This window comes from Hyla sarda, chromosome 1 (assembly GCF_029499605.1).
Source record: "Hyla sarda isolate aHylSar1 chromosome 1, aHylSar1.hap1, whole genome shotgun sequence".
Lineage (NCBI taxonomy): Eukaryota > Metazoa > Chordata > Amphibia > Anura > Hylidae > Hyla > Hyla sarda.
The window spans coordinates 502,499,048-502,526,934 of NC_079189.1; the positions used below are offsets into that span (position 1 = coordinate 502,499,048).

At 41.6% G+C, this 27,887-nt stretch overlaps 1 protein-coding gene and 1 long non-coding RNA gene across 7 annotated transcripts in view; one reads left to right on the plus strand and one right to left on the minus strand.

The window, feature by feature from the left end:
- FBXL17 (F-box and leucine rich repeat protein 17) overlaps positions 1-27,887 on the plus strand; it is a 743,798-nt gene that overhangs the window by 70,511 nt on the left and 645,400 nt on the right. The window lies entirely within an intron of this gene.
- Positions 998-27,123, minus strand: LOC130289326 (uncharacterized). Of its 2 annotated transcripts, none has more exons than XR_008847467.1 (3): positions 26,725-27,123; positions 3,179-3,265; positions 998-1,727 (listed from the first exon to the last, which is right to left on the minus strand). It is a non-coding gene; the product is annotated as an uncharacterized LOC130289326 (long non-coding RNA). The 2 variants fall into 2 exon arrangements; XR_008847466.1 differs by having other exon boundaries at positions 26,735-27,110.

Sequence of the window (27,887 nt, forward strand, 5' to 3'; positions counted from 1 at the left end):
TATTCTTGGGATGTCTGTGAATTGCTTTTTTGAGGTCATGCCACAGCATTTCAATCGGGTTTTGGTTAGGATCCTGACTGGGCCACTCAAGAAGACATATTTTCTTGTGTTTTAAGACATTGTTGATTTACTTTTAAGCTTTGGGTCGTTGTCCTGTTGCAACACCCATCTTCTGTTGAACTTAAGCTGGTGGACGGACAGATCGCCTTAAGTTCTCCTGCAAAATGTCTTGATAAACTTTAAGAATTCATTTTTCCTTCGATGATCGCAATCCGTCCAGGCCCTGATGCAGCAAAGCAGCCCCAAACCATGATGCCCCACCACCATACTTCACATTTGGGATGAGGTTTTGATGTTGTGCCTCTCTTTCTCCACACACAGGCCCTCATTTACGAACAACATTCCTCCTCTCCTTTCTTTTTGACCACAGTGCGCTCTGCTGACACCTCTGTTGATTTTAGGAACTGTCCAGAGTAGGAGCAAATCCCCATAGAAAACCTATCCTGCTCTGGACAGTTCCTAAAATGGACAGATATGTCAGCAGAGAGCACTGTGGTCATGATGTCAGCAGAGAGCACTGTGTTCCAAAAAGTAGAGAGCACTGGTCAGGCAGAAAGGATATTCAAAAAGTAAAGAACTTCCTGTGGATCATAATAGCAGCTGATGAGTACTGGAAGGATTAAGATTTTTTAAATATAAGTAATTTACAAATCTGTCAAACTTTCTGGCACCAGTTGATTTAAAATAAATAAATAAATAAATAAATAAATAAGTATTCCAGTGGAGTACCCCTTTAATTCTTTGTCTATTGTTGTGACTTACATGAAGATCAGATCACATTTTATGACCAATTTGTTCAGAAATCCATATAATTCCAAAGGGTTCACATATTTTTTTCTTGCAACTGTATTTAAGTGTCTGTCATATGCTTGTAGTCATAGACTTCAGCAGTAATTGTATCTGGCTTCAGTCTAAAACCTTTTCATACCTACATAAAGAGAACCAAATGAAATCAAGGAACATCATGTGGACTATTCTCTTTAACATTTGCCGTCAACACAAGCATGACGTGTGATTTGGTAGGGGTAAGTTATTGAGGGGCAGAAACCTTGTGTGTTAGTTGTAATATGCATCATATGTAACTCACACTTAAATGATAAACGTTAATGTTTCCCTATGATGGGACTGTGTGCCTGGTTTTCATTTATTATTTTCCCTTTCCCGGAGTCTAGGATCTATTTAGAGGTATTCTTCACGATTGACCTGGCCTTGAAATGCAGACAGTCATACTTACTAGCACTAGTCATGCCTTTGTTCTGAGAATAAGGTATTGATTTAGGTATATATTCCTTTTCACATTGTGGTCTGAGAGCACAGAGAGGAGCATATGGGATATATATTTGGAATTACGGCTGTTAGAATGGCTCTGCAGCTGTAGGACTCTTGGAATTCTCCCAATCGAATCATTGTAACATGGTGAAAGTGCCTGAGCTTTATCTTCCTTGATCTGTGTTTGTATAGCTCCCCCCTTGCTGAAAAGTGGAACATTTCATCCTGTCAACAAGCAACAAATGAGGTCCAAATCTGTCGCTTGAGGTGTTCTCTAATGACTTCACATTCTGTTTTCTATTCCTCAATTGACTGGAAAGAGAGACCATTCTTTGTGGTCTTTCATCTCGTATTCTAATAGCGATCCAACTTGTAGACGGGGGTCTTTGGTTGTAACCCTGTAAAATACAAGTTAAATATGTAATGAAAAAAAATAACATGGAACAATGAAAACACTGTTACATCGTATCATTGTAGGTTTTTGGATTTCAAACAGGATTATTCCATTAAGCAAGAAAAAGCCACCACAATTCTCACAGCAATATTGTTCCAAATAAATATTGTTTAAAAAAAGAAAAAAAAATCCTAAAATGCTACTGCTAGGTGTGTGTGTATGTATATGTGTGTGTGTGTGTGTGTGTATATATATATATATATATATATATATAATTTTTTTTTTTTTTGGGGGGGGGGGTAACTTAACTTATATACCTATTTTTTGTTTTCAGCCTATTTACTTGAGATTGAACTGCACTAGGGCATCTCCCATAGAAATGAATGGAGCTCAACATGCCATCTACTGTGCAAATGCTCCTTTCTGAGAGCTGGGTCCCAACAGTCAACCCTCCACCCATGCCCCCACCCCCTGAACTGAACATCCCCTTTAAAACAAAAGAGTTTGGCTGTTAAAGAACTACTTCTTCTGGGTACCCTGGTTTTCTTCCACACTTCCAAACATACAGTTAAAGTGATTCAGAATTTTAATTGAGCCCAATTGAGGAAACGGATTGATCTGAAATCAATAGCCATCCCTGTACAGTGCAGCAGATTGTGGAGAATAAGAATTAAAGGGGTTCTCCGGTGCTTACACATCTTTTCCCCTATGCCTGATTGCGGGAGTCCCGCCGCTGGGGACGCCTGGGATCATGCACGCGGCACCCCGTTTGTAATCAGTCCCCGGAGCGCGTTCGCTCCGGGACTGATTACAGGCGACCATTGGGCCGGCGGCGTGTGACGTCACACCTCTGCCCCCGTGTGACGGCACACTCCGCCCCTCAATGCAAGCCTACGGGTGGGGGCGTGGCAGCTATCACGCCCCCTCCCGTAGGCTTGCATTGAGGGGCGGAGCGTGCCGGGGAAGCAGAGGATGCCGGAGCATCGGGGACACAGCGATGGACGGCGACATCTCGGGCAGCGGTGACGAGCGGTGACAGTCCGGAGCGGCGGGGACAGGTGAGTAAAACTTCCTCTAACGGTGGTCTAAAACCTGCGGACCTCCAGATGTTGCAAAACTACAACACCCAGCATGTCTGGACAGCCAACGGCTGTCCAGACATGCTGGGTGTTGTAGTTTTGCAACATCTGGAGGTCCGCAGGTTTTAGACCACTGTCCTATACAGATCCCTCAACATGCGATGGTTTCAACAAACGGTGGTCAGTTTGGAACGGATTACCATCGTATGTTGAGGGACCACTGTAAATGTAATTTATGGATTTATTTAAATTGATTTTATTTTATGTCTACCTTTGAGTTTAGGAGTCTTGTGGGCAACATTATCCTCGAGTGACAGTATTCCTTGTATAGGTATGCATACAGAGAGTGCTGACAATCGCTGATAAGACCACTTACTGGACCCAGAAGCTCAGAAGGAGTAGGAAGTACAAGTTCTTCTCAATATCTTCTAGCAAAACGTATTGTGTGCAGCATCTTGTTGATCTAGACAGAAAGATTCAAAGAAGAAATGGAGTTGTCGATGTTGGGCCGCATAGTGTGGTTCTAGTGTCTACCATGTTTACCTTTTTAGTAAAATGTTCTCATATTTTTATTTACTATTGCCAACCCTGATAATGAGAACACAGTTCTCTCATGACGCTGATAGGATGGTAAGGAAGACTTCACAAGCATGTATTTGATAAAATGAAAATAAAATCAATGTATACATTTTCATTAGTGAAATAGTACAGCCTAAAATGCCACTACTTTACAGCCCCTTAACTTGAGATCTCTGACAAATGGAAATGGCATAGTTAGGAAATTGTACAAATGTGAAGCATGTTATTGCACATTAAAGCGCTGTGGAAGGTTTCTGCATGGCTAAGTTTATAATTTCCAGCGTTCATATCTCCTCCTGTGCATTATCCAATTATCTATAGCGCATTCTCTGATGAAAACCTTAACGTATAAGTTAGAGGGAGATTTAATACCCACAAATCATAGCCAGTTTGGAGAAAATGGTCCTTTAAATATTCCTACTTTAGCTTCCTTATCGTAACTATTGACGGCAAAGTATTCTACTATTGGAGTCAGACAATTGTATTGATTGTTCTCTTTTTTTGTGCTCATTGTAGTTTCTGTTGCAGGCCCACTTTGTCTTCCTTATCCAGTTTTGACCTTGGTTTTATTCTTACTTGGCTGATTTCTTTCTAACACACATCTTATTGATATTATCAATCAATCATTTTGTGAATATTATATTGTATTAGTCAAAATCATGGCTATGAATTGATTGGAAAACTCGGCAGTCATAAAAGCTAATGATCCCATTTTGTCTTAATTATGTTTTGCTGACATTTCTGAAGTTAGAGTTCAAAGCGAAGGCATTGTAGCAGGCGCCCTAATTTTTCATTGCCTCTTGACTCCTTACTTATTGGATTGTTGTTTGGTTAATATGTACATAGTGTAAAATAGATGTGCGGCGTGTTTGCGTTCGGTTGGGAACACTGTCAGAATTTGCGTGTGGGTGTTAGAGTTTACTTAGAAAACCATTTATCAGCAGAACAATTTTAAAGAAACTGTTGGCAGTAATTATTATTGAAAGTGCTTTGTCATTACATCACAAATGACATCATCAATTTAGTTTAATGATTTCACCCACGACCATGGCTTGTCATTTTTTATCAAAGAATAAAGCTTAAGAAGCAGAGTTATTGATATTGTTCACGGTTCACAGAAGCAGAATACTGTGGTTCAGTGAACTCCAATTTCTATGTTGCTTGCTACTTATTTTGAACCTGTCATTTATTAAAGCTCTTTTTGTAAGTGATGTTAAGTTTCTGTGTTAGGAGGAGCAGTTTGGTGCGATGATGCCAGTAGGTAAGAAAGAGCTGTATCATGGTTTTGTGTCTGAGGTCTTCATTTGTATGAAAATGAAGACGTTCAAGAACTGCGTAGGCTATGGTCACCTTTTCAATGAAATTGTTAATCATTGCATTGAAAAAAAATGATGACCACCAAAGGACTCTACCAATAATAAGCTTTTAGATACAGTACAGGATGCTGTGTCTTGTTCAGAGTGAAAACAACCGGAGAACTCCTTGAAGACTTGGTCTCCAGTTCCTTTCTCTCCTCTCCTGAATTATCTTCCAAGTTGATCTTTACTAGATCAAGTGTGACCACTTGAAATTGACTTAGTACATTGACCAGCAGCTCACTGAGAGATCAGTTGCATTCTGCCCAACAAGTTTATGGAGAAGGGAGGGGATTAACGAGGGAAATGATTAAAGATAGGCAAAAGCAAACAGACTGCAAAGAGGGTACAAAAGTTTACTGTGAGAATTTTATCCAGTGCTTTATTCACAGCTTATGCTGATTTAGTAGTACTGTTGCAGTGGAAAAGAACAGAAGCATTTGGAGGTTAGGCTTTCTTGACTAGATCAGGGACAACTAAAATTTATAGATGGAGCCCGTAGAAGGGAAAGGAATAGTTCCAGCTTTTATGTGCACACACGACAACTTGTACTAATTTATCCGAAACAGCAAGTTAAATAAACTATTAAAACTACACTGCTCAAAAAAAAATAAAGGGAACACTTAAACAACACAATGTTAACTCCAAGTCAATCACACTAATGTGAAATCACACTGTCCACTCAGGAAGCAACACTGATTGACAATCAATTACACATGCTGTTGTGCAAATGGAACAGACAACAGGTGCAAATTATAGGCAATTAGCACAACACCCCAATAAAGGAGTGTTTCTGCAGGTGGGGACCACAGACCACTTCTCAGTTCCTATGCTTTCTGGCTGATGTTTTGGTCACTTTTTAATGCTGGCTGTGCTTTCACTCTAGTGGTAGCATGAGACGTAGTCCGCAACCCACACAAGTGGCTCAGGTAGTGCAGCTCATCCAGGATTGCACATCAATGGGAGCTGTGGCAAGAAGGTTTGCTGTGGCTGTCATCGTAGTGTCCAGAGCATGGAGGCACTACCAGGAGGCAGGCCAGTACATCAGGAGACGTGCAGGAGGCTGTTGGAGAGCAGCAACACAGCAGCAGGACCACTGAACTTTGTGCAAGGAGGAGCACTGCCAGAGCCCTGCAAAATGACCTCCAGCAGGCCACAAATGTGCATGTGTCCACTCAGTCAGAAACAGACTCCATGAGGGTGGTATAAGGGCCCGATTTCCACAGGTGGGGGCTGTGCCCAACACCACGCCGGATGTTTGGCATTTGCCAGAGAACACAAAGATTGGCAAATTCGCCACTGGCGCACTGTGCTTTTCACAGATAAAAGCAGGTTCACACTGAGAACATGTGACAGAGTCTGGAGACGCCGTGGAGAATGTTCTGCTGCCTGCAACATCCTCCAGTATGACTGGTTTGGCAGCGGGTCAGTAATGGTGTGGGGTGGCAATTCTTTGGGGGGGCCGTATAGCCCTTAATGTGCTCGCCAGAGGTAGCCTGAGATGAGATCCTCAGACCCCTTGTGAGACCATATGCTGGTGTGGTTGGCCCTGGGTTCCTCCTAATGCAAGACAATGCTAGAGCTCATGTGGCTGGAGTGTCAGCAGTTCCTCCAAGAGGAAGGCATTGATGCTATGGACTGGCCCACCCATTACCCAGACCTGAATCCAATTGAGCACATCTGGGACATCATGTCTAGCTCCATCCACTATGCTTTAGTCCTGGTCTGGGAGGACATCCCTCAGGAGACCATCTGCCACCTCATCAGGAGCATGCCCAGGCATTGTAGGGAGGCCACACACACACTACTGAGCCTCATTTTGACTTGTTTTAAGGACATTACATAAAGTTGGATCAGCCTGTGATGTGGTTTTCCACTTTGATTTTGAGTGTGACTCCATATCCAGACCTCCATGGGTTGATAAATTTGATTTCCATTGATCATTTTTGTGTGATTTTGTTGTCAGCACATTCAACTATGTAAAGACAAAAGTATTTCATCTGATTAGTTCATTCATTCAGATCTAGCATGTGTTATCTTAGTTACCTTTATTTTTTTGAGCAAGGTATAAAACTGTAGCTATAAACTTTGCTACACCCCGGGTATTAAACAAAACCCATAGCCCATCCTTTCTCTCTCAGCAACCTATTTAACTGTCTAAATATCATTTGTTACCTATATAGAGCAGTTTCCCTTTCTTTAGTTGTCACTTGCATGAAGTGAGAAAATTACATCATCCAGCCATCCACTCTCTCTGTCCAAATCCCTCTCTGAAAGCAGCCCCAACCTTCCTGAGAGAGACAGACCAAGTGGTTTCTGTCCTGCACTGATGAGTCATGCTCTCTATAGCACTGATAACTGGGAGATGTGTGCAGCCTTAGCCAATCGGACACTGAACCTCTCTCTGCTGCTCAGAGGAGGGTAAGGGCTGCTCTTAAAGAGTGAGCTGGCTGGCAGAGCAGAGCTGCAATGATTGCTGTGCAAGCAAGGAGACAAAAGGATAGCAAATGTCAAGCAGGCAGAGAAGACAACAAGGGGAGTACCCCTTTAATATCGGAACCACTATGCCTTCTAGTTGCGATCATTTTTATTATATTACTCACCATGTGCCAAATATGTGTATTTATACATTTTGTGTGTACTGTATCTGTTTTTTCTGTAGCTATATCATTGCCTAACATATACTAGTGTTCACATGTGATGTGAATTGTGTGATGCCTAAGCATAACTGAAATAAAATATGCTACAAAGGAATATTTGGACGTTCTCATTTTTCCCTATTTTACATGGCGCTGTCTTTGTTGATAACTTTAGTATAAGTAATCAGTTATTACTGTCAAACATTACTACTTTTGGGATTTGGTACATCTCTGCGTCCTCTAGCAGCACACAATGTGTCATTTCTAATGAAACTCCATTACCAAAACTGAGAACTTGTTTGGCAGAGGTCATCAAGATATCTGATGCTGGAATGATACCTATCTGCACAGAAATGTGAGAGGCCATTTACATTTTGTTAATGCTGCTTTGTCATTAAGTGAATTGGAAATATTGTGAATAAATGTTAATATGCAATGTGCCCCTGAAATGTAACCAGGGCTCAAATTGCTTTCCATTTCCATTAATAATGACTTAGAACATATTCTGTTTTATGCATTCAATAGAATATCATGTCATTTTTATTTTTTTTTATAAATTGGGGAGTGTAAAGCCCTGTTTTAAACCCTTTTTTACTTACAACAACAGTGTTCACACTGACGTCATGGCTTCTCATTTTTGAAGGGATGTGCAAATCTGTTATCCTACTCATAGATTTGTTATGTCTCTCATTTCTCATTTTTGCCATTCAATGGGTTAGTAAGGACTCAGTCAGCAGTCTGTTATTTTGTCTGTTTTTCTTACTGGATATAATACCACAGCATGCTACTGTAATCTTTTTCTAACCATCAAAAACCAACAGAAATCAAATGGAAAACAACTAACACAAGTGTCAAGTGTGAGCTTTAGCTCTTGCTATTCTGTAATGCACTACAACAATAGATAATAATATAAATAAAAAAATCACTAGTTAAAATAGCTGTCTTTTTATTCTCACAAGTGAATTGGCCCAGTTTACTCTGGAAGGGCTGCAACTAAGGCTAAGCTCCTTTTGTTGGATGCATCAGACAAGTGTCTAAAGCACATTTGCTTGTTGCAAGTCATGTAAGCTAGCAACAAATAAACTTAGTACCGCTCAGTACTCCAGACATCAGAACTCCCATCTGTGAGTGGTGATGGCAGGATAATGAAGCTTGACTGTCGTAGCCGCTGATTATGAGCTGACGTCACATAAACGCTTCTGCCAAAGTAAGACCGAGGCACGAACCAGAGAGATAATGGAAGATCAGCGCCCGATTGGAGAAGTAAAGAACAGCTTATTTTTATGCATTTGGGTTTTTTACATTTACAAATGGATAACACCTTTAAGGCTATCTGCAGCAAAAAATAACTTATCCCCTATCCATAGGATAGGGGATAAGTGTTTAATCGCAATGGGTCTGAACATTGGGACCCCCCCCCCGCAATCTCCTGCACGAGGTCAAGGCAATGCCGCGGCTCTCCCATCTAGGAGGAATGCCGGCCCCGGCATGACATCACAGCCGACACGCCTCCTCCATGTAGTTCTATGGGAGAGGTGGGGAGGCAGCGTTCATGTCTCTCCGCCTCTCCCATAGAACTGTATATGGAGGGGGCGTACCGCGTCACTATGCGCATTAGCCACTCACATAGAGCGTTAATACGGGACCCCCCGCGTGATCAAACACTTATCCCCTATCCTCTGCATAGGGGATAAGTTGTTTTTTGCTGCAGATGTCCTTGAATAACTCTTAACACATTGACGCAAACTATAGCCGTGGTATCAAATTACTGCCAGTCAGACTATATGTCATAAAATCTTTGATTGTGAATGCATGAATCTGCAACAATTGATGATCATGTCTGTCCTATTTAAACATAGGAGAAATAATAAAACAGTCTATGATAAGTCATCCAATCAGTTAACGTAACAAAGTAAATCAACAGCAATAAGTGGTCCTTATAAGACGACAGCAGCAATACTAGCAGTAAATATGGAAAGTAGTTCTATAGTGATTAATTCCACAGAATCTCTGTTGTGTTAAAGTTTGCTGGTTGCTTAAAGCTTATGGTCATTAAAAACAACTTTTGACATGTTGATCAGACATTTGAAAAGTTGTTGATCGCCCTGGGTCTCACTGCTGAAACCCATTGCGATTTGCCGAGATATCGGTCTATTTCTCTGAATAGAAGTCTGTGTAGGGAAATGTACGGATCTCTTAGCTGACTGGAAGGTGAAGTGCAATGCCACCTGTTTCTCTGACTTAGAATTCATAATCGTAGCAGGTCTCAGATGTGAGACCTGGTAAAATCAACAACTTTTCACAGTAACACTCCGAAATGTTTGCATGCAAACAAAATTCCTTTTTATAGCTTCTATGTTTTAGATCACTAAATTATTGGCCATATAACTGGGGACGTTTGCACGCCTTTCATCAATCCTGGGTCCGAATTCTCAACTGGCTGTTTGTCTCAGCTATCTCTCTGGTTATTCAATTGCTGTCCTAGCAGTATCTCCCCTCTTGTTGAATCTGGGAGTCCTTATTCCCATCCACCAGCTCTGCTTTAGAAGCAGTGGTGATGTCACTCCCTGTGTAGTGACCAGATCTCCTGAGCACACATCAGGCTCTCTGCTCAGGCTCATCTCAGCACATTCATTATGTCTGCATACACAGTGCTTTAACTTTGGAGTTGTTAGACAGAGAAGCAGATAACCTGCCTCTGACCCCAGCCTGTCCATCAGCAATCCCAAGCAGACAGCAGCAGCTGGGCAGACATGAGACAACCCCTTTAAGGAGTGTAGTATCCAAAACTTAGTCTTTTGGTGTGTGTGGAGGTGTGTTCCTTATGTTTTGTACCTCAATATGGTGTCTAACACAACCACCCTAATAAGAATAAGGCCCCCAGTATCCATGCGAGTGCTCCTTTATCCCTGAGGCATGCATGCAAGTCGAACAGCACTTTAGAGCTATACATCAGATATTTCTAACAACTGCACATTTAAAGGGGTTCTCCGGTGCTTAGACATCTTATCCCCTATCCAAAGGATAGGGGATAAGTTGCTTGATCGCGGGAGTCCCGCCGCTGGGGACCCCCGTGATCTTGCACGCGGCACCCCGTTTGTAATCAGTCCCCGGAGTGTGTGCGCTCCGGGACTGATTACCGGCGACTACAGGGCGGGCGGCGTGTGATGTCACGCCCCCGTCCCCGTGTGATGTCACGCTCCGCCCCTCTATGCAAGCCTACGGGAGGGGACATGACAGCTATCACGCCCCCTCCCGTAGGCTTGCATTGAGGGGCGGAGCGTGACATCGGGCGGGGGCGCGACATCACACGCCGCCCGCCCTTCCGTCGCCAGTAAGAAGTCCCGGAGTGAACACACTTCATGGACTGATTACAAACGGAGTGCCGCTTGCAAGATCACGGGGGTCCCAAGCGGCGGGACTCCAGTGATCAGGCATCTTATCCCCTGTCCTTTGGATAGGGGGATAAGATGTCTAAGCAACGGAGTACCCCTTTAAATAATACCAATTGAGTTGATTTTTATGTTAATAACTACCAAGTTACTGAAAATTTTATTTCAGATTGAGAATTGCTGAAAATAAAATGACAATTATAAAATCTACTTCAAATATACTTGTAAAATAAATTGGTCCCCCAAAAAACATTGATTTTGGATATTTTCAATAAAATTTGCAGCTAAACTTCTAAGCCCCCTAAAATCCTGAAAAGTTAAATGACATTTACCAAACCATGTCAACCTATAGACATATTGTAAATGTGATTTATTAACACACTTGTGTAGCAAGAGAAGATTTCTTAAAAGCAGAGAGTTTCAAATGCTAATGCAATTTTATTTTCTCTACAAATTTTTACTAAATTACGGTGTTTTTCCACAAATGATTTCTGAAGGTGTCAACCAGCATTACAAAGTTATTTACAAATACAGTGAGACAGGTCAGAATTGGAAAAAAAAAGGGCCTTTGTCCTAAAGGCCACAATTAGCTGCATCCTTAAGGGGTTAATGTCTAAAGGCTGCTAAAGAGAACTTGGAGCCCTTGCTTCTGTTTTATTTTAGTATTTAGTAGATATGTTGCCTTTATCATGAAATAACGCTACGATCCTGATTAACTACCGCAGTAGATGGACATCGTGCATCATTTTCTCTTGAATGCTTTAGCAGCTGCTAAGAGAAATGTTTTATCTGCTGCATGAACTATACTTGGTCTGGCTTCAGATTCAGGTTGTATCCATCCGTGTAGTGCTAACCAAAGCCTTTAATCAAACCCCCTTCCTTTTAGCAGCTCTTTGCTTTGGATTGTGGAAGTTAAAAAGCTTAGTGAAGGTACATTTATTTTCCTCTTAACATCATTTCTGTCTCTGTGGATTTAACATCAAGAGTATCCTGCTCTCTAAATCGTACCTGCTTGATCCTCTAGTAAGGGGGTGTAAGTGTTCCTAGAGTCTAGATTAACCTATACACTAAAATTGTAGTGTAATTCAAGAGCATTATTAAAACATTAATGGTAATAAATATTATATCCTGATTTTATGTGTGTTTTACAAGGTTTAAAAGAAAGTTCTCACACAAGAATGGACTACTACTACTACAATCTATCCATTAAAGGGGTACTCCGGCGCTTAGATATCTTATCCCCTTTCTAATAAGGGGATAAGATGTCTAAGAGCCGGATTACCCCTTTAACTTTAACTTCTGCCCCTATGAATATTATTCTTTTTATATGCCGTATATTTATTATTATACACGTGTGTGTGTGTGTGTATGTGTGTATATATATATATATATATATATATATATATATATATATAACGTCTTTGCACATGATGGAATAAACAACCACCTTTTGCATATTTGTGTAGTGCTGCATCATCTTTATTTATCTATATTATAGTATCTTACATAAGTGAGTACACTCAGATTTTTATAAACATTGTTTTTTTTTTTTTTAACCTGTCATGAGGAAAAGTTGCCCATAGTAACCAATCAGATCGCTTCTTTCATTTTTCAGAGTCTTTGTTAAAAATGAAACTAAAAAGCTGCTTGGTTGCTATGGGGAAGTGGGCAACTTTTCCTCTGGACAGGTTTTGATAACTCTACCCCTATTTCTTTTCTTGTGACAACACTGAAGAAATGACAAATTCTACATTATGTTACAATGTGAGTGCACAGCTTATATAACAGGGTTTAACCCCTTAAGGACAATGGACATAAATGTACTTCATGGTGCCATGATAATTAGGCACCATGACGTACATTACACTCTAACATGACCGCGAGCACAGGACCGGCAGGTCCCGGCTACTATCAGCAGCCAAGGACCTGCTGGTAATGGCGGACATCCGCGATCGCACGGATGTCCGCCATTTACCCCTCAGATGCCGTGATCAATACAGATAACTGCATCTACGGAAGTGCAGTACTTTAAATGGATGATCAGATCGCCCGCAGCACTGACACGGTGATCAGATCATCCATAATGGCGGACGGAGGTCCTCTCACCTACGTCTGTCTCCCAGTGGTTTTCTGCAGAGCAGAAGATGACCAATAACACTGATCAGTGCAATGTCCTATGCATAGCACTGAACAGTATAATCAATCAAATCATAATAGTCCCTATGGGGACTGTTAAAATGTATTTAAAAAAAAAAGTTAAAAATTTTGAAATTTTGAAAAATCCTCTCCCCAATATAAATTTAAATCATCAGTTTTTTTCCCATTTTACCCCCAAAAAAGCGTAAAAAAAAAAAACATATTTGGTTTCGCCGCGTGCGTAAAAGTCTGAACTGTCAAAATTTATTGTTAATTATCCCGTACAGTGAACGGTGTAAACGTAAAAAAATAAAAAATTCCCAAAATTGCTGCATTTGTGTCACATTTTATTCCCCCAAAAAATTATAAAAAATGTATAAAAAGTAAAACCTAAGCAGAAGTGGCACCGATAAAAATCACGGCGCAAAAAATGAGCCCTCATTCTGCCCCGTATATGGAAAAATGAGAAAGTTATAGGTGGTCAAAATAGGGCAATTTCAAACATACTAATTTTGTTAAAATAGTTTTAGATTTTTTTTAAGAGGTACAATTATAGAAAAGCATATATCATGGGTATCATTTTAATAATCTATACACCCACAGAATAAAGTAAACATGTCATTTTTACCATAAAACCATGTACCATGTACACCGGGAAAACAAAAGCTTCCAAAATTTGCTATATTGAGGTTTTCTTTTCAATTTTCCCACATTTTTGGGTTGAGCCGTACATTTTATGGTAAAATAAGTGATGTCATTACAAAGTAAAATTGGTGACGCAAAAAACACCCACATATGGGTCTGTGGATGGAAATATAAAAGAGTAATGATTTTTAGAAGGCGAGGAGGAAACAACGAAAATGCAAAAATAAAATTGGCCTGGTCCTTAAAGCCAAAATGGGCTTGGTCCTTTAAGGGGTTAATGTGACTTTCCCCTCAAAATAGCCAACAAAAATGAGTACACCCCAAGTGGAAATGCCCAAATTGTGCTCAAAGTGTGAATATTTTGTGAGGTGACCATTATTTTCCAGGCTAAGTTTCCACTTATTGTTTTTTTCTGGCAGTTTTTTGGATATCTGCAGTTTTTGAGCCAAAGTCAGAAGTGGATCCATAAGGGAGGAGAAGTATAAGTCCTTCCTTTATATGTCCTATTCCTTTTGAATACATTTCTGGCTTTGGCCCAAAGACTGCAGTGGCAGTTTCCCAAAAACTGCCAGTAAAAAAACCAAGTGGAAACGTAGCCTAAGCCTCATCAATTGCCACTGAAGGCTTCTTTCTCTCCTCCATGATTACAAAGGTGGTGTATGTTAGAGACCTTGCGCTCCCCCACCTTATATTTGAGGATGTCCAACAGATGCTCAATAGGGTTTAAATCTGGAGACAGTGTATCACTTTTACCCTCGGCCTCTTTAGCAAGGCAGTGGTCGTCAGGGAAGTGTGTTTTGGGTTGTTAACATGTTGCAATACTGCCCTGCCGCATAGTCTCCAAAGGGAGGGCATCATGCTCTGATTTAGTATGCCACAGTACATGTTGCCATTCCTTGTCCTCTCAATGGACAGTGGCTCCCTAGTTTCAGCAGCACTCTGACTGTAGGCAAGGTACACTAGTCTCTGTACTCCCCACTTGGTTTCCGCCACACACGCTTGACATCACATGACCCAAAGAAGTTTATCTTGGTCTCATCGGACCACAGAAAACTACAAAACCAGCCAATGAAGGATTTGACTACTCATATATGCTAATGTGTGTTCTGTCCACAAATCACACAACCCAAATTGGTGAGTTGTTCTGTGAGCATTCCTTTGCCCTGAACTGTTTGGAGGATTCACACAGGGGATTTTATGTGTTTACAGTTTCATCGGACCACAGGACATGGTTCCAGTAATCCATGCGCTTAGTCTGCTTGTCTTCAGAAAACTTTTCAGGCTTTCTTGTGCTTCATCTTTAGAAGAGACTTCTTTCTGGGACGACAGCCATGCAGACCAATTTGATGCAGTGTGGGGGTGTATGGTCTAAGCACTGACAGGCTGACCAACCCCCGCCCCCACTCCATTCAGTCTCTGCAGCAATACTCACAGCCCTCATATGTCTATTTCCCAAATAAGAACTCTTGATTTGAGGCGATCCACCCCGCTAGACCACGGCATGTTTAATAGGTCCCTTTTAGATGCTGATGTCAAAGCAGACAGCGGTGATCTAAAGGGTTAATAGCCAGTGACAGTGATCACCGCTTGCTGGCTATATGCGGCGGCTCCCAGCTACAGGAATGAGCTGGGGGTCGCCGGGGATGGAGCGGGCACAAGTCATAAGCCCACTCCATACACCCTGAGTGCTGTCATATTAAAATGAGAGGTCTGTCTCTGCTTGGCTGAAGCAGGGCTAAAAGCATGTCCCTGGCGTCAGGTTTACAATAGAATATCAGGGCCTACATGTTAAATCTCTCATGAAAAATTGCAATAAGGAAGGAACGGAGCCACGGATTGGGAAACTGTGTAGGCCGTTGTCATTAAAGGGGTATTCCAGGAAAAAACTTTTTGATTATATTTATCAACTGGCTCCAGAAAGTTAAACAGATTTGTAAATGACTTCTATTAAAAAATCTTAATCCTTTCAGTACTTATGAGCTTCTGAAGTTAAGGTTGTTCTTTTCTGTCTAAATCCTCTCTGATGACACCTGTCTCAGGAAACTCCGAGTTTAGAAGAGGTTTGCTATGGGGATTTGCTTCTAAACTGGACGTTTCCCGAGACAGGTGTCATCAGAGAGGATTTAGACAGAAAAGAACTGAAAGGATTAAGATTTTTTAATAGAAGTCATTTACAAATCTGTTTAACTTTCTGGAGCCAGTTGATAAATATAATCAAGTTTTTTTCCTGGAATACCCCTTTAACACCTTAAGGACCCAGGATGTCCTGTGACGTCCTGGCACCCTGGGCCTTAAGGACCCAGGACGTCCTGTGACGTCCTGGCGGTTTCCGGTCCCTGCCGCGCCGGGCAGAGATCGGAAGCAGATGCCTGCTGAAATCCTTCAGCAGGCATCCAGGGCAAACGCCGAGGGGGGCCATGTAGGCCCCCCATGTCGGCGATCGTCGCCGACATGGGGAAATCGCGATCTGCGGCGATACCGGGCTGATCTGGGACCCGACCGCCCGGTAATTTTGCATGATCCCGATTGTCACAGACAGCCAGGACCATGCTGGAGGCTAGGAGCGAGGTGACAAGACTGCCACCGCCTCCTATCCCCTGCGATCCGTCGGTTAGCTAACCGACCAATCGCTGGGGGGGGGCGCGGTTACTTCCTCCCGCCCGGCCCCTGGAAGTCCGGAGAGGACGGGAAGAAGACCGGAGGACACGGCGGGGGACGGGGGAGAGCTGGGGCCCGGCCCCGGTGCTTGCCTCGTCCCTGAAGACCTGGATCCCGGCGGCGGTGGCGACAGGTGAGTTGATCTTCGGCGGCGTCGCGGGACCTTTGCAGCAGTCCAGACCGCTGTAAAGCGATCTGGACTGCTCCATCTGGTCCCCTTACACTACAACTCCCAGTATGCCCAGACAGCCCTTGGTGTTTGGGCATGCTGGGAGTTGCAGTTTTGCAACATCTGGAGGTCCACAGTTTGGAGACCACTGTGCCCTTCCAGATGTTGCAAAACTACACATCCTCAGCATGCCCTTACTGTCCAGGCATGCTGGGAGTTTTAGTTCTGTAACATCTGGCCCTTCAGATGTCGCAGAACTACAACTCCCAGCATGCCTGGATAGTTTAGGCATACTGGGAGTTGTAGTTTTGCAACATCTGGAAGGGCACAGATTGGGAACCACTGTATTAGTGGTCTGCAAACTGTAGTCCTCCAGATGTTGCAAAACTTCAACTCCAAGCATGCTGGGAGTTGTAGTTAGGCAACATCTGGCTCTAAAGATGTTGCCAAACTACTACTTCCAGCATGCCTGAGAATGTTTGGGAGTTGTGGGTTTGCAACAACTGGAGGCACACTGGTTGGGAAACATTATCTGTTTCCTAACTCAGTGTTTCCCAACCCATGTGCCTCCAGCTGTTGCAAAACTATAACTACCAGCATGCACTGATAGACTGTGCATGCTGGGAGTTGTAGTTTTGCAACAGCTGGAGGTCCCCCCCCCCCCTGTAAATGTACAGGGTACATTCACATGGGCAGGGGCTTACAGTGACTATCAGGTTGCAAGTTTGCAATGCAGTAAATTGTGTGCGGCAGCTCAAACTCGCAGCGAGAAACTCGCTGTAATCCCCCGCCCGTGTGACTGTACCCTAAAAACACTACACTACACTAACACAAAATAAAATAAAAAGTAAAATACACTACATATACACATACCCCTACACAGCCCCCCTCCCCAATAAAAATGAAAAACGTCTGGTACGCCACTGTTTCCAAAATGGAGCCTCCAGCTGTTGCAAAACAACTACCAGTATTGCCGGACAGCCGTTGACTGTCCAAGCATGCTGGGAGTTTTGCAACAGCTGGAGGTACCCTGTTTAGGAATCACTGGCATAGAATACCCCTATGTCCACCCCTATGCAAATCCCTAATTCAGGCCTCAAATGCACATGGCGCTCTCACTTTGGAGCCCTGTCGTATTTCAAGGCAACAGTTTAGGGCCACATATGGGGTATCGCCGTACTCGGGAGAAATTGCCTAACAAATTTTTGGGGGCTTTTTCTCCTTTGACCCCTTATGGAAAAGGTGAAGTTGGGGTCTACACCAGCATGTTAGTGTAAAAAAATAATTTTTTTACACTAACATGCTGGTGTTGCCCTATACTTTTCATTTTGACGAGAGGTAAAAGGGAAAAATGCCCCCCAAAATTTGTAATGAAATTTTTCCCAACTATGGAGATACCCCATATGTGGGCGCAAAGTGCTCTGGGGGCGCACAACTAGGCCCAGAAGGGAGAGTGCACCATGTACATTTGAGGTGATTTGCACAGGGGTGGCTGATTGTTACAGCCGTTTTGACAAACGCAAAAGAAACAAAACCCCACATGTGACCCCATTTTGGAAACTACACCCCTCACGGAATGTAATGAGGGATGCAGTGAGAATTTACCCCCCACTGGTGTCTGACAAATCTTTGGAACAGTGGGCTGTGCAAATAATACATTTTGTACAGCCCACTGTTCCAAAGATCTTACAGACACCAGTGGGGGGTAAATGCTCACTGTACCCCTTGTTACGTTCCTTAACCCCTTAAGGACTCAGGGTTTTTCAGTTTTTGCACTTTCGTTTTTTCCTCCTTACGTTTTAAAAATCATAACCCTTTCAATTTTCCACCTAAAAATCCATATTATGGCTTATTTTTTGCGTTGCCAATTCTACTTTGCAGTGACATTAGTCATTTTACCCAAAAATGCACGGCGAAACGGAAAAAATTATCATTGTGCGACAAAATCGAAGAAAAAGCGCCATTTTGTAACTTTTGGGGGCTTCCGTTTCTACGCAGTGCATATTTCGGTAAAAATTACACCTTATCATTATTTTGTAGGTCCATACGGTTAAAATGATACCCTACTTATATAGGTTTGATTTTGTCGCACTTCTGGAAAAAATCATAACTACATGCAGGAAAATTTATACGTTTAAAAATGTCATTTTCTGACCCCTATAACTTTTTTATTTTTCCACGTACAGGGCGGATGAGGACTAATTTTTTGCACCGTGATCTGAAGTTTTTATCGGTATGATTTTTGTTTTGATCGGACTTTTTGATCACTTTTTATTCACTTTGGAATTTTTTTGCGCGTACCCCATTGACCGTGCGGTTTAATTAATGATATATTTTTATAGTTCGGACATTTACGCATGCGGCGATACCACATATGTTTATAATTTTTTTTTTTTACACTGTTTTATTTTTTTTATGGGAAAAGGGGGGTGATTCAAACTTTTATTAGGGAAGAGGTTAAATGACCTTTATTAACACTTTTTTAACTTTTTTTTTTTTGCAGTGTTATAGGTCCCATAGGGACCTATAACACTGCACACACTGATCTTTTACACAGATCACAGGCGTGTATTAACACGCCTGTGATCAGTGTTATCGGCGCTTGACTGCTCCTGCCTGGATCTCAGGCACGGAGCAGTCATCCGCCGATCGGACACAGAGGAGGCAGGTAAGGGCCCTCCCGGTGTCCTGTAAGCTGTTCGGGACGCCGCAATTTCCCAAACAGCCCGACTGAGCAGCCGGGTCACTTTCACTTTAGAAGCGGCGGTCAGCTTTGACCTCCGCTTCTAAAGGGTTAATACCGCACATCGCCGCGATCGGCTATGTGTGGTATTAGCCGCGGGTCCCGGCCGTTGATGAGCGCCGGGACCGACGCGATATGATGCAGGATCGCGGCGCGATCCTGCTTCATATCGCGGGAGCCGGCGCAGGACGTAAATAGAAGTCCTGCGTCGTTAAGGGGTTAAGGGGTCTAGTTGACAAAATGGTATGCCATGTGGGGGTTATTTTGCTGTCCTGGCACCATAGGGGCTTCCTAAATGCGACATGCCCCCCTGAGCAAAATTTGCTCTCAAAAAGCCAAATATGACTCCTTCTCTTCTGAGCATTGTAGTTCACCTGTAGAGCACTTCAGGTCAACTTATGGGGTACCTCCATACTCAGAAGAGATGCGGTTACAAATTTTGGGGGGTATTTTCTGCTATTAACCCTTGCAAAAATGTGAAATTTGGGGGGGAAACACACATTTTAGTGAACATTTTTTTTTTTTTTATGTATGCAAAAGTCGTGAAACCCCTGTGGGGTATTAAGGCTCACTTTATTCCTTGTTACGTTCCTCAAGGGGTCTAGTTTCCAAAATGGTGTGCCATGTGGGTATTTTTTGCTGTCCTGGCACCATAAGGGCTTCCTAAATGCTACATGCCCCCCAAAAACCATTTTAGAAAAACGTACTCTCCAAAATCCCCTTGTCGCTCCTTCGCTTCTGAGCCCTCTACTGCGCCCGCCGAACACTTTACATAGACATATGAGGTATGTGCTTACTCGAGAGAAATTGGGCTACAAATATAAGTATACATTTTCTCCTTTTACCCCTTGTAAAAATTCTAAAATTGGGTCTACAAGAACATTAAAGTGTAAAAAATGAAGATTGTGAATTTTCTCCTTCACTTTGCTGCTATTCCTGTGAAACACCTAAAGGGTTAAAACGCTGACTGAATGTCATTTTGAATACTTTGGGGGGGGGGGGTGCAGTTTTTATAATGGGGTCATTTGTGGGATATTTCTAAGATGAAGACCTTTCAAATCCACTTCAAACCTGAACTGGTCCCTGAAAAATTGTGATTTTGGAAATATAGTGAAAAATTGGAAAATTGCTGCTGAACTTTTAAGCCCTCTGGTGTCTTCCAAAAGTAAAAACACGTAAATTTTATGATGCATACATAAAGTAGACATAGACAACTTTGATAAATCTCCCCCACTATGTCCCGCATCAATATAGACCAAACTACAGAGGGTTAGTCTGGTCTATTGTGCACTGAATTTATCAAATGGCGCACAGCTCTTGATAAATTCTGTGCACAGACTGCATGATCTATGCGTTAGTCTATATTTAAACCTGCTCCAGCATGGTCTGACATTTCGGCGTACTTTCAGCCTATGCGACTTGTCGCTGAAAAGTCGCACTTGATAAATTCAGCACCAATGCATTTTTCAATGCATTTCAGTCTAAAATAGACTTGCATGCATCATGTTCTAAAAATCCTCTAGCGCAAAAGTCGCAGAAAAGTCGCACAGATTTAGACTGCGACTTTCTGTGCGACAAATTTAGACAAGAAAAACCAGTCTAAATCCTTTGATAAATCTCCCCCATTGTATATGTGACTAAAAAATTTTTTTGGGGGGGAATATCCATTTTCCTTACAAGCAGAGAGCTTCAAAATTAGAAAAATGCAAAATTTTCTAATTTTTCATCAAATTTTGGGATTTTTCACCAAGAAAGGATGCAAGTTACCACAAAATGTTACCACTATGTTAAAGTAGAATATGTCATGAAAAAACAATCTCGGAATCAGAATGATAACTAAAAGCGTTCCAGAGTTATTAATGTTTAAAGTGAACAGTGGTCAGATGTGCAAAAAATGGCCGGGTCCTAAGGTGTAAAATGGCTGGGCCCTTAAGGGGTTAAAGTCACCCGCACTACAAGCCTTTACCAACAAGTTAGTGATTATCCTTGTGTTGAAATCCATTTTCCTTGGAAGCACCGAACTACAATTACCGTCCTTCTCAATTGTTCTATTTTGTACAAAGATGTTTTCTTGTGCAAAGTTAATGTGTTTATGCATTTACATTTCTTTGTCTCATGCTGTTTTTTCCACTCTCTTATAATTCCCCATAGCTAATTCCTATTCAAATGAAACATTGTTGCACATTGTGAACTTGTTATTTCTCTAGAGTGCAAAAAAGTAATTGTAACCGCAGGTATTGATGTATTATAGGTTTCCTTAGTTAATAGAGAAATTGCATATGCGATAGTGTGAATAGTATTACAAGTAGTTGGTGTAAAAGCCAAATCTTGGCATTCTTATATTTTATTTTTTTAAAGTAAATATTCATCAAAATACGTATTTATTCCTATGTATGAAATTATCTTGTTCTAGACTCTGTTCATACTGGTCTTAAAGCTTCCATGTATGCCATATATGTGATGGATCTGTTATGATTGTTTGACAGATCCATAATAATCTTTCTAACCCTCCTTCCCAATATGACTTACAATGTGCATGTCAGGTTCTATTAATTGTACTGAATAAAAAAGGGCAGTATTCTATCCTATATGTGTTTTGACTATGGAAGTAAATCGCTAAGATATTGCATTGGACATTAACACTGGACTACATAGAAACAAAAATGGGTGACTTATCAAAACTTGTTCAGAGGAAAAGTTGACCGTTTGCTCATAGCAACCTATCAGATTGCTTTTTTAATTTTTTATAAGGCTCCTGAAAAAATTGATAAAGCAGTCTGGTTGCTATGGACAACTTCTACACTTTCCTCTGAACAGGTTTTGCTAAACATACAATTTTGTTAGCAGGAAAAGACAACCTGGTTCATTTAGTCTGTCTTTATACTATTTCCACTTTTTATTTTAGGATAGATAAATTTATCCCAGCCATCTTTAAAGTGCAACTGTCATGAACTGTGGGCTATATAACCTACACACAGACTTATTACAGTGTGCAGATGGTGTTTAGAGTATCGTTTCTACCTTTTTTCTGCTGGCTTTTGATACCAACCGCACACAGTCGGATAGGCGTGGCACGGGTACGCTATACCCCGCCGCCGCCACACCCACCCCCTGTACGGCAGCCCTGGGAACCCTGTGTGATTGACACACAGGTCCCATCGCATGCGCCCTACAGAGGGTGTTATCCAGGCAAGCGCTCGCTCCACTAACGTGCCCTTGCTCCCGCCGTCTGCCTCCTCGGTTCACTTGCGCAGTGCCAGAGGCAGAGAGCACACTTCTTCTCTACATCTACCAACAGGACTGTCCTAAATGCGTGTTTCCAGACAGACACAGTAGAGAAGAAAGAAGACTAGATAGCATGCGCCGCGGCACGCAGGTTAGTTGAGCTGTGGGGCGCATGCGCTGAGACGTGTGTCAAACACACAGCCATCCCAGCAATGAGTTACAGGGGGTCTGCGTGGCGGCGGCAGGGCATAGCGCACCCTGCCCCACGCCTATCCGACAGTGTGTGGCTGCTACCAAGTGTTTTTTGGGGTGATAAAAGCCTGCAGAAATAAGGTAGAAACTAAACAGTAAACTCCATCTTCACACTGTAATAAGTCTGTGTGTAGGTTATATAGCCCAGAGTTCATGACAGTTTTGCTTTGAATCCCCTAATTTACCAACCAAATCTGTTGGAAGCTTGTTCCAAGCATCTATTTTTTTCTCATGTTGCTTCTGGTCACAGATCATACCCCTTTTACTTGTTAAAGGGGTACTCCGGTGGAAAACTTTTTTTTTTTTTTTTTTTAAATCAACTGGTGCCAGGAAGTTAAACAGATTTGTAAATTACTTCTATAAAAAAAATCTTAATTCTTCCAGTACTTATTAGCTGCTGAATACTACAGAGGACATCTCTGTCCATTTTAGGAACTGTCCAGAGTAGGAGAAAATCCCCATAGCAAGCATATGCTGCTCTGGACAGTTCCTAAAATGGACAGATAAGTCAGCAGAGAGCACTGTGCTTGTGATTCAGCAGAGAGCTCTGTGTTTCAAAAAGAAAATAATTTCCTCTGTAGTATTCAGCAGCTAATAAGTACTGGAAGGATTAAGATTTTTTTAATAGAAATAATTTACAAATCTGTTTAACTTTCTGGCACCAGTTGATTTAAAAAAAATAAAATAAAAAAAAAGTTTTCCACCGGAGTACTTAACCCCTTAACTACGCAGGACGTATATTTACGTCCTGCGCCGGCTCTCGCGATATGAAGCGGGGTCGCACCGCAATCCCACATCATACCGCGTCGGTCCCGGCGCTCATCAACGGCCGGGACCCGTGGCTAATACCACACATCGCCGATCGCGGCGATGTGCGGTATTAACCCTTTAGAAGCGGCGGTCAAAGCTGACCGCCGCTTCTAAGGTGAAAGTGAAACTATCTTGGCTAGTCAGCCGGGCTGTTCGGGACCGCCGCGGTGAAATCGCGGCATCCCGAACAACTTACAGGACACCGGGAGGGACCTTACCTGCCTCCACTGTGTCCGATCGGCGAATGACTGCTCTGTGCCTGAGATCCAGGCAGGAGCAGTCAAGCGCCGATAACACTGATCACAGGCGTGTTAATACAGGCCTGTGATCTGTGTAGAAGATCAGTGTGTGCAGTGTTATAGGTCCCTATAAATAAAAAAATAAAATAAACATGTGGTATCGCCACATGCGTAGATGTCCGAACTATAAAAATATATCATTAATTAAACCGCACGGTCAATGGTTTACGCGCAAAAAAATTCCAAAGTCCAAAAAAGCTTATTTTTGGTCACTTTTTATACCATTAAAAAATGAATAAAAAGTGATCCAAAAGTCCGATCAAAACAAAAATCATACCAATAAAAACTTCAGATCACAGCGCAAAAAATGAGTCCTCATACCGCCCTGTACGTGGACAAATAAAAAAGTTATAGGGGTCAGAAGATGACATTTTTAAACGTATAAATTTTCCTGCATGTAGTTATGATTTTTTCCAGAAGTACGACAAAATCAAACCTATATAAGTAGGGTATCATTTTAACCGTATGGACCTACAGAATAATAAGGTGTCATTTTTACCGAAAGATGCACTGCGTAGAAACGGAAGCCCCCAAAAGTTAAAAAAATTGCGTTTTTTCTTCGATTTTGTCGCACAATGATTTTTCTCCCCTTTCGCCATGAGTTTTTGGGTAAAATGACTGTCACTGCAAAGTAGAATTGGTGACGCAAAAAATAAGCCATAATATGGATTTTTAGGTGGAAAATTGAAAGGGTTATGATTTTTTAAAGGTAAGGAGGAAAAAACTAAAGTGCAAAAACTGAAAAACCCCGAGTCCTTAAGGGGTTAAGGACTCAGGACGTACCTGTACATCCTGAGTCCGCTCCGGTTCTATAACGCGGGGCCACAGCGATCAGTGCCGTGCGCTATTAGCCACGGGTCCCGGCCTTTGTTAGAGGCCGGGCCTGACTCGCTATGACTCTATTAACCCTTTAGAAGCGGTGTTCAAAGTTGAACGCCGTGCCTAAAGTTAAAGTAAAACATTGCAGGTTAGCCCAGGGGGCTGTTCGGGATCGCCGTGGCAAAATCACCTCATTCCCAAACAGCTGCTTCCTTGTGTCCGATCGCAGAATGATTGCTCAGTGCCTGAGATCCAGGCATGAGCGGTCAAGCGGCAGAATCATCTATCACTGGTTTCCTATGAAAAACTATTGATCAATGTAAAAGATCAGTGTGTGCAGAGTTATAGCCCCCTATGAGCGCTATAACACTGCAAATAAAAAAGTGAATAAAGATCATTTAACCCCTTCCCTAAGAAAAGTTTGAATCACCCCCTTTTCCCATAAAAAAAAAAAATGGTGTAAATAAAAATAAACATGTGGTATTGCCGCGTGTGGAAATGTCCGAATGATAAAAATAGATCGTTAAACAGTACGGTCAAAATTCCAAAGTCCAAAATAGCGTATTTTTGGTCACTTTTTATATCATGGAAAAAATAAATAAAAAGCGATCAAGAAGTCCAATCAATACAAAAATGGTACCACTAAAAACTTCAGATCACGGCACAAAAAGTGAGCCCTCATACCACCCCATATGCATAAAAATAAAAAGTTATAGGGGTCAGAAGATGACAATTTTAAACCTATACATTTTCCTGCATGTAGTTATGATTTTTTCCAGAAGTACAACAAAATCAAATCTATTTAAGTAGAGGATCGTTTTAATCGTATGGACCTACAGCATAAAGCTTAAGGGGTCATTGTTACTGAAAAATGTACTGCTTAGAAACGGAAGCCCCCAAAAGTTACAAAATGGCATTTTTTCTTCAATTTTGTCGCACAATGATTTTTTTTTCCGTTTCGCCGTAGATTTTCGGGTAAAATGACTGATGTCATTAGATAGTAGAATTGGTGGTGCAAAAAATAAGCCGCCATATGGATTTTTAGGTGAAAAATTGAAATGGTTATTTTTTTAGCAAAAAACTGAAAACTGGGCGGGTCATTATCGGATTATCAGCAAGGTAATTGTCGATACCGATAAATAGAGATGAGCGAACTTACAGTAAATTCGATTCGTCACAAACTTCTCGGCTCGGCAGTTGCTGACTTTTCCTGCATAGATGAGTTCATCTTTCAGGTGCTCCGGTGGGCTGGAAAAGGTGGATACAGTCCTAGGAAAGGGTCTCCTAGGACTGTATCCACCTTTTCCAGCCCACGGGAGCACCTGAAAGCTGAACTAATTTATGCAGGATAAGACATCAACTGCCGAGCCGAGAAGTTCGTGACAAATTGAATTTACTGTAAGTTCGCTCATCTCTACCGATAACGTCCAAAATCGTGAATACCGCCCGATAATATCTGCCAAACCGATAATTGGTCGATCCCTACTTTGCAACATAACTAGATGTATAACCAGTAGGAAAAAACAGACTCTGATCTCTGTACTGTATAGTGTACATCTAGAATACTTTATTCAGTTTGAGACCTCTTCATTAAATGAATTACATTTATAGGTCTGCTGTAAAAAAAAAATACACTGCTCAAAAAAATAAAGTGAACACGAAGATAACACATCCTAGATCTGAATGAATGAACTAACTGTATGAAATACTTTCGTCTTTACATAGTTGAATGTGCTGACAACAAAATCACACAAAAATTATCAATGGAAATCTAATTTAGCAACCCATGGACGTCTGGATATGGAGTCACACTCAAAATCAAAGTGGAAAACCCCACTACAGGCTGATCCAACTTTGATGTAATGTCCTTAAAACAAGTCAAAATGAGGCTCAGTAGTGTGTGTGGCCTCCACATGCCTGTATGACCTCCCTACAATGCCTGGGCATGCTCCTGATGAGGTGGCGGATGGTCTCCTGAGGGATGTCGTCCGAGACCTGGACTGGCAGGTCCTACTCCAACTCCAACATCTAAGATCAGAATCATACTCAGAACCCATACTTTTATTAAAGCAGTTAAATGTTACTTTTTAATTTTCCGTTGTAGATGTTTTTGCAAAGCCAGTATAGTTTCCCTCTTATGAGTAAAATTGTATTTCAGAAATGGGCAGAAATTGAGTGGAAAATAAAACAACTTAACAAACCTATTCTCACCTCTCCTGTTGCTTCTTGTCCAGCACCAACGCTGCTCGGAGCTCCTTGCTGAAGTGCTTCAGTGATGTCACAGTACTCCTTGCATAGGACACAGCAGCCAATCACTGGCCTCAGCAGTAACAGGTCCTAATGCACATGTTATTCAGGGCATGTTCAGAGGAAATCCCAGGATGTCACTTGTGTAAAAAAAAAATTCCAAGGTGGTAAATGGTAAAGGAAACATCAGAGTTGCACCTGAAGTGACACAAGATAGCAGTACATTTTATTTTTTTCCCTTCTCCCTGGGTATTTATTCATCATATATAGCCACGTGATTTCCGGTTTACAAATTGTCACACTAGTCCTTTATTTGTTCCTCTGCTTTGCTAATTGCCGCTATATAAAATAAAACGTGAACAGTGTCTTCATTTCTTTGTATCGTTGAAAGTCATTATGTTTCTTGATGATTTGAATGGGCTGATTCTTCTTTGGCATTATCACTCTTTGTTTTAGATGTTAGTTTTTGCCGTTTATGATGTGTTTGATTTGTATACTGGATGTATAATCTGCATTACAATCATTACATAAGATGGCTGTTTTGCTCGTCTAGACAAACAGTATCTTGTATAGATTTTGTTTCTGTTCTATGCTTTTAAGCAATAAATATATTATTCCTTATTATTTTTTATTTTTTTTGCATAGAAATAATTTATTAAAGGTTATTTAAGGCAGAACAATCTCTCCTTTTTTTTGCTCTTTTCAGTTGAACAGGTTGCGAGTGAGAAACCACTTGACTTTGATGATTTGTACCATTAAGTAGACATGTTTTTTTTCTATATAAATCAAGCAGTTTTAGGTGGAATACTTTATGTAACATATTAAATTGCCATTAAATGTGACTTGTCGTACTGCTGCTTGCCAGCTGGCCTTTCATGACCACATACAAATGTGACTAGAATTTTTTTTTTTTTTTTTTTTTTAAAGCTTCCAGTAAGGCTATAAGACGTTCAATGACCTTTGTTCTGCACGAAAGCGGATTTAAACAAATGTTCTATCACTGTTGTTGAATGTGTATTTCATAGTCACCACCATGAAGTTAAGAACATTTAAGAGGCGAAGCTGCTGAGATGAAAAGATATGTATTCAGTAAAGCCAGGCTTCACAGTTGGTGTAT